General features: G+C 32.7%; 1 protein-coding gene across 1 annotated transcript in view; it reads right to left on the minus strand.

The window, feature by feature from the left end:
- arhgef1 (Rho guanine nucleotide exchange factor (GEF) 1) overlaps positions 1–4,586 on the minus strand; it is a 156,618-nt gene extending 152,032 nt beyond the window's left edge. The window contains exon 1 of the mRNA XM_061947230.1: positions 4,467–4,586. The gene's annotated coding sequence lies outside the window, so the exon portion shown is untranslated. The remainder of the gene's footprint in view (positions 1–4,466) is intronic.
- Positions 4,587–9,524: the final 4,938 nt, after the last annotated feature.

Raw genomic sequence — 9,524 nt, forward strand, 5'->3', positions numbered from 1 at the left:
AATGATCACAAATTATGTCAGTGCCATGATTATTGTGGGCTCTGTACCGAGGATGTCGTTGTGGCTTGTGCAGCCCTTTGAGACACTTGTGATTTGGGGCTATATAAATAAACATTGATTGATTGATGTTAATTAGTGCTGCAACTAACGATTAATTTGATAATCGATTAATCTGTCGATTATTACTTTGATTAATCGATTAATAATCGGATAAAAGAGACAAACGTATATCTATCCTTTCCAGTATTTTATTGAAAAAAACCAGCATACTGGCACCATACTTATTTTGATTATTGTTTCTCAGCTGTTTGTACATGTTGCAGTTTATAAATAAAGGTTTATAAAAAAAAAAAAAATTATTACAATTTTTTTTTTAAAAGCCTCTGCGCATGCGCATAGCATAGATCCAACGAATCGATGACTAAATTAATCGCCAACTATTTTTATAATCGATTTTAATCGATTAGCTGTTGCAGCCCTAATGTTAATATAATTTACCATTTTCTCCGAAATGTGGCTCGGAGGCCATTTTCGTTCCGCAAATATTTTTTTTTGGCCTTCGACATGTTCGGAAAATTAAATGAATTAATTATTAATGAAAAGATAGATAGATGCGTTAGGTCAGGGAAAAACACAGAGGCTATTTCATCCCTACAAGCCTGTTTCGCACGGAAACAGGCTTGTAAGACATACTTGCCAACCTTGAGACCTCCGATTTCGGGAGGTGGGGGGGTGGGGGCGTGGTCGGGGGTGGGGCAGGGCGTGGTTAAGAGGGGAGGAGTATATTGACAGCTAGAATTCACCAAGTCAAGTATTTCATACACATATATATATATATATATATATATATATATATATATATATATTTCTACATCCTGAAAATATGCAAACAAAACTGTGTTTAGATAATTGATACTTCAAACTTGCATAAATAAATCTTAAGGAATATAACATAACTTGGCTTCTGAGAGCTTCAAAATGTAATGAATAAAATGCTAAAGTTGTTGATAAACAAGCAATTATTTTAATAATTAAATATGGTCATTTTAAATGAATTATTATGATCATTTAAAATTAATTATTTCAAACATGTTTATTTTAATGTATAATTCTAATGCCTGGATGTAATAAGGAGTGAGAAAAAATACAAAAAAAAATACAATTAATTTGGATGTTTTTAGCAAAATATAGTAAATATTTATTTCGTTTTTTTTTTTTAATTAATAAATATATTTATTTTTAGGTAAGATAAACATAATAATACAATTTATCTCTAGTCTGGATGATTTATTTCTTGTCACCCTGTTGTCCTCCCGTTGTGAAAAAAGGCTGTCCTCACTCAGGTCCGCATGGAGCTGGAGGGGGCGTGGCCTCCAGCTCCGGCTGAAAATCGGGAGATTTTCGGGAGAATATTTGTCCCGGGAGGTTTTCGGGAGAGGCGCTGAATTTCGGGAGTCTCCCGGAAAATTCGGGAGGGTTGGCAAGTATGTTGTAAGAGTATATTCCGCTCTACCCCGGTATTGAGCACTGTATAACGGACGAACCACAGAAACCTGCACTAAAGATTAATAGATTGATTTTGTCATTGCACTCAAAAAGTACAACGAAATTACATTTTCAGCTCAGACCCGTTCCAGAGCAAACGTACATTACGGAGTTGACGAAACAGAAACGCTGATGGGTCGCCGCTTGTGCAACCCATAAAGGTGGGGAATGTTTTTAAAACATGGGGGGGAGGTTGAATAAGAAAAAAAGTTGATCTCAGACTGAGCTTCTATGGAGCTCAGTTTGGGGCCAGGAAAAAAATATGTCTAGCCACTATAGCACATAAACACATGTTAAGACATAAAAACAACAACAATGTAAATACAGTATTTTTCTACATAACTAATCAGATACAGGTATGCATTGAGTTGGTTTAAGCATTTTTTTTTATGTAGAAAATGATTTCATTTTTCAGTATGCGGTTGGACAACCCTGATCTACAGGGATATTCATTGTACACAAAATAAAAACACAATCACATACACTCTGATATAAAATAAATAAATTAATAATAATAAAGGAAAAATATCTAGACTATCATACATTATTTCATTATTATCATATAAATTATTTAAACATTTTAAAATGATCTCTACTAACTTAATTGTGCACTGTAGCTTCCTGGGAGAGGAAACACACACAGGCGGAAAAAAAAACCTCCCCAATCAATAACACACAGACACTACTTATTGATCACGTCTGCATCTTTAACTACAAACCTCGTTTCCATATGAGTTGGGAAATTGTGTTAGATGTAAATATAAACGGAATACAATGATTTGCAAATCCTTTTCAACCCATATTCAATTGAATGCACTACAAAGACAACATATTTGATGTTCAAACTCATTAACTTTTTTTTTTTTTTTGCAAATAATAATTAACTTAGAATTTCATGGCTGCAACACGTGCCAAAGTAGTTGGGAAAGGGCATGTTCACCACTGTGTTACATGGCCTTTCCTTTTAACACTCAGTAAACGTTTGGGAACTGAGGAGACACATTTTGATTTTTACAGCTTAAGTTGTTCAACAGTCCGGGGGTCTCCGTTGTGGTATTTTAGGCTTCATAATGCGCCACACATTTTCAATGGGAGACAGGTCTGGACTACAGGCAGGCCAGTCTAGTACCCGCACTCTTTTACTATGAAGCCACGTTGATGTAACACGTGGCTTGGCATTGTCTTACTGAAATAAGCAGGGGTGTCCATGGTAACGTTGCTTGAATGTACCTTTCAGTATTAATGGCGCCTTCACAGATGTGTAAGTTACCCATGTCTTAGGCACTAATACACCCCCATACCATCACAGATGCTGGCTTTCCAACTTTGCGCCTAGAACAATCCGGATGGTTCTTTTCCTCTTTGGTCCGGAGGACACGGCGTCCACAGTTTCCAAAAACAATTTGAAATGTGGACTCGTCAGACCACAGAACACTTTTTCACTTTGTATCAGTCCATCTTAGATGAGCTCAGGCCCAGCGAAGTCGACGGCATTTCTGGGTGTTGTTGATAAACGGTTTTCACCTTGCATAGGAGAGTTTTAACTTGCACTTACAGATGTAGCGACCAACTGTAGTTACTGACAGTGGGTTTCTGAAGTGTTCCTGAGCCCATGTGGTGATATCCTTTACACACTGAAGTCGCTTGTTGATGCAGTACAGCCTGAGGGATGGAAGATCACAGGCTTAGCTGCTTACGTGCAGTGATTTCTCCAGATTCTCTGAACCCTTTGATGATATTACGGACCGTAGATGGTGAAATCCCTAAATTCCTTGCAATAGCTGGTTGAGAAAGGTTTTTCTTAAACTGTTCAACAATTTGCTCACGCATTTGTTGACAAAGTGGTGACCCTCGCCCCATCCTTGTTTGTGAATGACTGAGCATTTCATGGAATCTACTTTTATACTCAATCATGGCACCCACCTGTTCCCAATCTGCCTGTTCACCTGTGGGATGTTCCAAATAAGTGTTTGATGAGCATTCCTCAACTTTATCAGTATTTATTGCCACCTTTCCCAACTTCTTTGTCACGTGTTGCTGGCATCAAATTCTAAAGTTAATGATTATTTGCTAAAAAAAAAAAAAGTTTATGAGTTTGAACATCAAATATGTTGTCTTTGTAGCATATTCAACTGAATATGGGTTGAAAAGGATTTGCAAACCATTGTATTCCGTTTATATTTACATCTAACACAATTTCCCAACTCATATGGAAACGGGGTTTGTATGATAGTGGGGGCAGTTTACATGTTGCAATACATCCTATAAATAATGACGAGCTGTCACGGCATGTAAACAACACAGCTTACATACGTGTGTAAATGTAGTGTAAGCAACTCTGTTATTTCCGATTTTTTTGTCGAGACCTCAAAAGCAACACGATCTTTGCACTCAAACAAACGCAGGAGTTGTTTTAATCACACACAACTATATTTACATCTAACACAATTTCCCAACTCATATGGAAACGGGGTTTGTATGATAGTGGGGGCAGTTTACATGTTGCAATACATCCTATAAATAATGACGAGCTGTCACGGCATGTAAACAACACAGCTTACATACGTGTGTAAATGTAGTGTAAGCAACTCTGCTTTTTCCGATTTTTTTGTCGAGACCTCAAAAGCAACACGATCTTTGCACTCAAACAAACGCAGGAGTTGTTTTAATCACACACAACCCCCACCGTCACGCAAATCGAAAGTATTCCACTACATAATTAAATAATTAAAAGACAAGTGATTAGGCGACATAGTTAGTTGCGGTCGATTTGGCATGTAATTGACGGTTTGTAAAAAAAAAAAAAAAAAAGTAGTGCTCCGCCGCTACTTTGCTGTTTTTTTTATTAGACACTTTACAAAGTCCCTCGCTTTGTGGCCATGCAGTACGTGGGGGGGGTAACGTTTGAAAGCTTTACTCACCAGCAAAGAGGCAGAAAAACGTCAGGCGGTATCGTCAAAGTAAGGTTTCCTGTTGGAAAGTTGTCGTGTGTCAGTAAAGTGAAGTGCGCGGAGTGATGTAGGTGGGGGGGGGGGGGGGGGTATATTGTACGCGGAAGTACACGAGACGCTACCGTAAGCGGAACAAATTAATCACATTTTCAAAAAATAAATGTTTTTCATAAATTGATAAATGTATCATACATAAATAACTTGTAATATATGTATGTGTATTTATATAGTGTTTAATTCCTTTGACGTCTGTAAGAGTTAACAACGGCTGTTCGACGAGTTGCTTCCGCATTGTGTTACACACAAAACTGTCCTGCTTCCTGTGTTTAAAAAGAAAAAGACCACTTTTTAAACTTTCGTCATTATGCTTTATTATGCATTATATTTCACTCTATAAACTCTGTTCGATAATTTGCTGATTTAGTGTTCATATATATTACTCAAACTGTCTCGTTGATTTTGGCACATAAAAGTTGCAACTCTTAATGAATCCAATGTCGCCTGAAAGTGGTCGAATATTCATACTTTTCACGCCTGGCAAGATAATAATTTTAATGTTAATATGTTTTCTGACAAAGCAACTCGACTTTGGTTGCTTGCTTTTGTTGTGTTCTGACGCCCCTCTGTGGAAAACAGCGCATAACAGGCACATGAACACAATCACAGTCTGATATGAATATACTGTATGAACTTTAAAACGTTTTAAATTTAGCCAGAAATGATGGATATTACTTTACAAGTGCAGTTGAAAGTTGTATCTTACAGTGCACTGATGTGTTGGTTATGCTTTTTTATTTTCTTGTAGCAATAGTAACAGGACTGCATTTATTTCTCTGTTGTGTTTGATAGTTTTTTTCATCAGTTTAATGGAATCTGACATAAATACCAAATACCTCCTATAACAAATATACATTATAATAAAGTGAAACAACTTAAATGTAATACAATATTTGTTTACTTCTGTAATTTGTATAACTTTGTATGAATTGTGTATTTTTGAATACATATTTACATGCATCCATCCATTTTTTCTACCGCTTGTCCCTTTCGGGGTCGCGGGGTTTATATGAACTTTAAAACGTTTTAAATTTAGTCAGAAATGATGGATATTACTTTACAAGTGTAGTTGAAAGTTGTATCTTACAGTGCACTGATGTGTTGTTTATGCTTTTTTATTTTGTTGTATCAATAGTAACAGGACTGTATTTATTTATCTGTTGTGTTTGATATTTTTTTCATCAGTTTAATGGAATCTGAGATAAATACCAAATACCTCCTATAACAAATATATATTATAATAAAGTGAAACAACTTAAATGTAATACAATATTTGTTTACTTCTGTAATTTGTATAACTTTGTATGAATTGTGTATTTTTGAATACATATTTACATGCATCCATCCATTTTTTTCTACCGCTTGTCCCTTTCGGGGTCGCGGGGTGTATATGAACTTTAAAACGTTTTAAATTTAGTCAGAAATGATGGATATTACTTTACAAGTGCAGTTGAAAGTTGGATCTTACAGTGCACTGATGTGTTGTTTATACTTTTTAATTTTCTTGTAGCAATAGTAACAGGGCTGTATTTATTTCTCTGTTGTGTTTGATAGTTTTTTCATCAGTTTAATGGAATCTGACATAAATACCAAATACCTTCTATAATAAATATATATTATAATAAAGTGGAACAACTTAAATGTAATACAATATTTGTTTACTTCTGTAATTTGCATTACTTATATTAATTCATTGTATGAATTGTGTATTTTTGAATAAATATTTACATGCATCCATCCATTTTTTCTACCGCTTGTCCCTTTCGGGGTCGCGGGGGGTATATGAACTTTAAAACGTTTTAAATTTAGTCAGAAATAATGGATATTACTTTTAATGGAAGCTGACATACTATAATATATAATAAATATATATTATAATAAAGTTTTAGTTTAGTTTATTATTTCTGTGGTCAATGGTCAACAGTTTTACATAAACAAACAGTTGTACATTCATAAACAAACAGTTGTACATTCATAAACAAACAGTTGTACATTCATAAATTAAAAAAAATGTTGCAGACCGAAAGGGTTTAGGGTTTAACTTAAATGTAATACAATATTTGTTTACTTCTGTAATTTGCATAAGTTATGTTAATTCATTGTATGAATTGTGTATTTTTGAATAAATTTTTTTTTTTGCCTATTGCCCGTTTTTCTTTCCCATGCATATTCTGCAGGTAAATATATAATTTTTAAAAAAGCAAAAAAATGTTTATTAAAAATAATTAACTTGATTAAAAATATATACAAAAAATAAAAAAACACAAAACATTTTCAAACGTATTTTTTGTGTTAGTTTAAAAAAAATAAAAATTAAATCGGTAAATTAAAAACATAATGAAGGCAATTTCATTATTTTCATCAAACAATAGTCAACAAACCCACAAGACAACAAGCGCACTATATCCGGAATAATAGTTTATTGCTTTGCAATGTATTCATCTTTGTCTTCTTTTTTTCCTCCCTCTTTTGCATCTTCTATTTGACTTCTTTACAGTAAAAACAAATGACGTCAGATGGGTGCGCGCGCATACGCACACCGAGAGTGGACAAATATTTACAGCTGCGTGTGTTTGCGTGGAAACATCCTGGAGTGACAAACAAAGAGCTTCACATTATGAACTTTTACAAGAGAGGTGTCACTGGCCGTGGAGCGCTACAAGGTGATCGAGTCAGGGAATAAAATAAAATAAAATAAAACAAATTGCCATTTTGCTGGCAAGTACAACAAGCATTGATTGCCAAATAATTAGATCAATAAATGCAAAAGCAACATAATTCACATTTGACTAATTACAGTACTGTTACACGGGATGAATGCTAATGATTTTTGGGATATTTTGTATCCCAAAAGAGTTTGTGGAGCAGCGTGGACATTTGAGGAAAGAAAAAAAGACCAAAGGGCCCAATTAAGACAATCCAAATAAGCTTGGTGTATACAAAAAAACCCCATCTTCATTCATGAATAATTAAAAACTTTGTGATACACATAAGCTTTTTTTTTTTTTTTTACATTTTAAATACGGAATAAAATCACAACGATACAGCTAACTCTTATCATCATAGGCAAGTAATAACAAATATTAAAATATATATACACACACGGAAATATTCATACAAATTCTTTACATTCCGGCTCTTTTCTTCCCTTTATTTAAAAGCACGGATTTTTTTTTACACCTTTTAAAATCGTGGTTTTCATTCAATTCAATGGGAGGAACAGTAATGATTGCACCACTAGATGGCGATATTGCACCGTGTCTTCTTCGTCTGTTGTGTTTGTGCTCATGTCGAGTTCCTAAAATGACATTGATCAAAAGTTTAACGAAAAATAAAATAAAAAAGAGAAAAATACTGAAATATACTGTATTCCACTTTGCAATATACTACAAGATGTCATAATATTTGTAAAACAAAAACAGCATTTTTGAAAATACAATTTTAAGTATCTTCCGTGTCATTAATTTTTTGATGGGTGTAAAAATAAATAAATAATAATAATTTTAAAAAAAAGTTTGCGTGTTTAACCAAAAAGCTGATGCTGTGTTCCAAAGTTAAATTATTTACGGAACTTTTGTGAGCCTATGGCTTTACATTTTGTTAAAAGCAGTAGAAAATGGATGGATGGATATATATTTTGCATTGTATTTTAGTTACTTTAATTTCTGTACTTGTTTTGATTATTATTATTATATATATTGTAAATAAAGGTTTATAAAATTTAAAAAAAAAAGAGAAAAATACTACAATATACTGTTTTGCACTTTGCAATATACTACAACAAAATGTCATAATATTTGTAAAACAAAAACAGCATTTTTGAAAGTACAATTTTAAGTATCTTCAATGTCATTCAATTTTTGATGGGCGTAGAAAAAAATAAAAATAAAATAAAAGTTTGCGTGTTTAACCAAAAAGCTGTGAAAACTATGATGCTGTGTTCCAAAGTTAAATTATTTACGGAACTTTTGTGAGCCTATGGCTTTACATTTTGTTACAAGCGGTAGAAAATGGATGGATGGATATATATTTTGCATTCTATTTTAGTTACTTTAATTTCTGTACTTGTTTTGATTATTATTATTTATTGGTTGTATGTAAATGTCACATATTATAAATAAAGGTTTATAAAATTAAAAAAGAAAAGAAAAAAAAAGAGAAAAATACTGTAATATACTGTATTCCACTTTGCAATATACTACAACAAAATGTCATAATATTTGTAAAACAAAAACAGCATTTTTGAAAGTACAATTTTAAGTATCTTCAATGTCATTCAATTTTTGATGGGAGAAAAAAAAATAATAATAAAAGTTTATTTACGGAACTTTTGTGAGCCTATGGCTTTACATTTTGTTACAAGCGTTAGAAAATTGATGGATGGATATATATTTTGCATTCAATTTAATTCCTTTATTGAGTTTACAACCCCCTGGCGCTGTTTTGTACTGTTTCTGTACTTGTTTTGATTATTATTATTTCTTGGTTGTATGTAAATGTCGCATATTATAAATAAAGATTTATAAAATAAATAAATAAAAAATACTGTAATATACTGTATTCAACTTTGCAATATACTACAACAAAATGTCATAATATTTGTAAAACAAAAACAGCATTTTTGAAAGTACAATTTTAAGTATCTTCAATGTCATTCAATTTTTGATGGGCATAAAAAATAATAATAATAAAAGTTTATTTACGGAACTTTTGTGAGCCTATGGCTTTACATTTTGTTACAAGCGGTAGAAAATGGATGGATGGATATATATTTTGCATTCTATTTTAGTTCCTTTATTGAGTTTACAACCCCCTGGCGCTGTTTTGTACTGTTTCTGTACTTGTTTTGATTATTATTATTTCTTGGTTGTATGTAAATGTCACATATAATAAATAAAGGTTTATAAAATAAATATTAAAAAAAACAAACTGTAATATACTGTATTACACTTTGCAATATACTACAACAAA

This window comes from Nerophis lumbriciformis, linkage group LG04 (genome assembly GCF_033978685.3).
Source record: "Nerophis lumbriciformis linkage group LG04, RoL_Nlum_v2.1, whole genome shotgun sequence".
NCBI classification, from domain to species: domain Eukaryota; kingdom Metazoa; phylum Chordata; class Actinopteri; order Syngnathiformes; family Syngnathidae; genus Nerophis; species Nerophis lumbriciformis.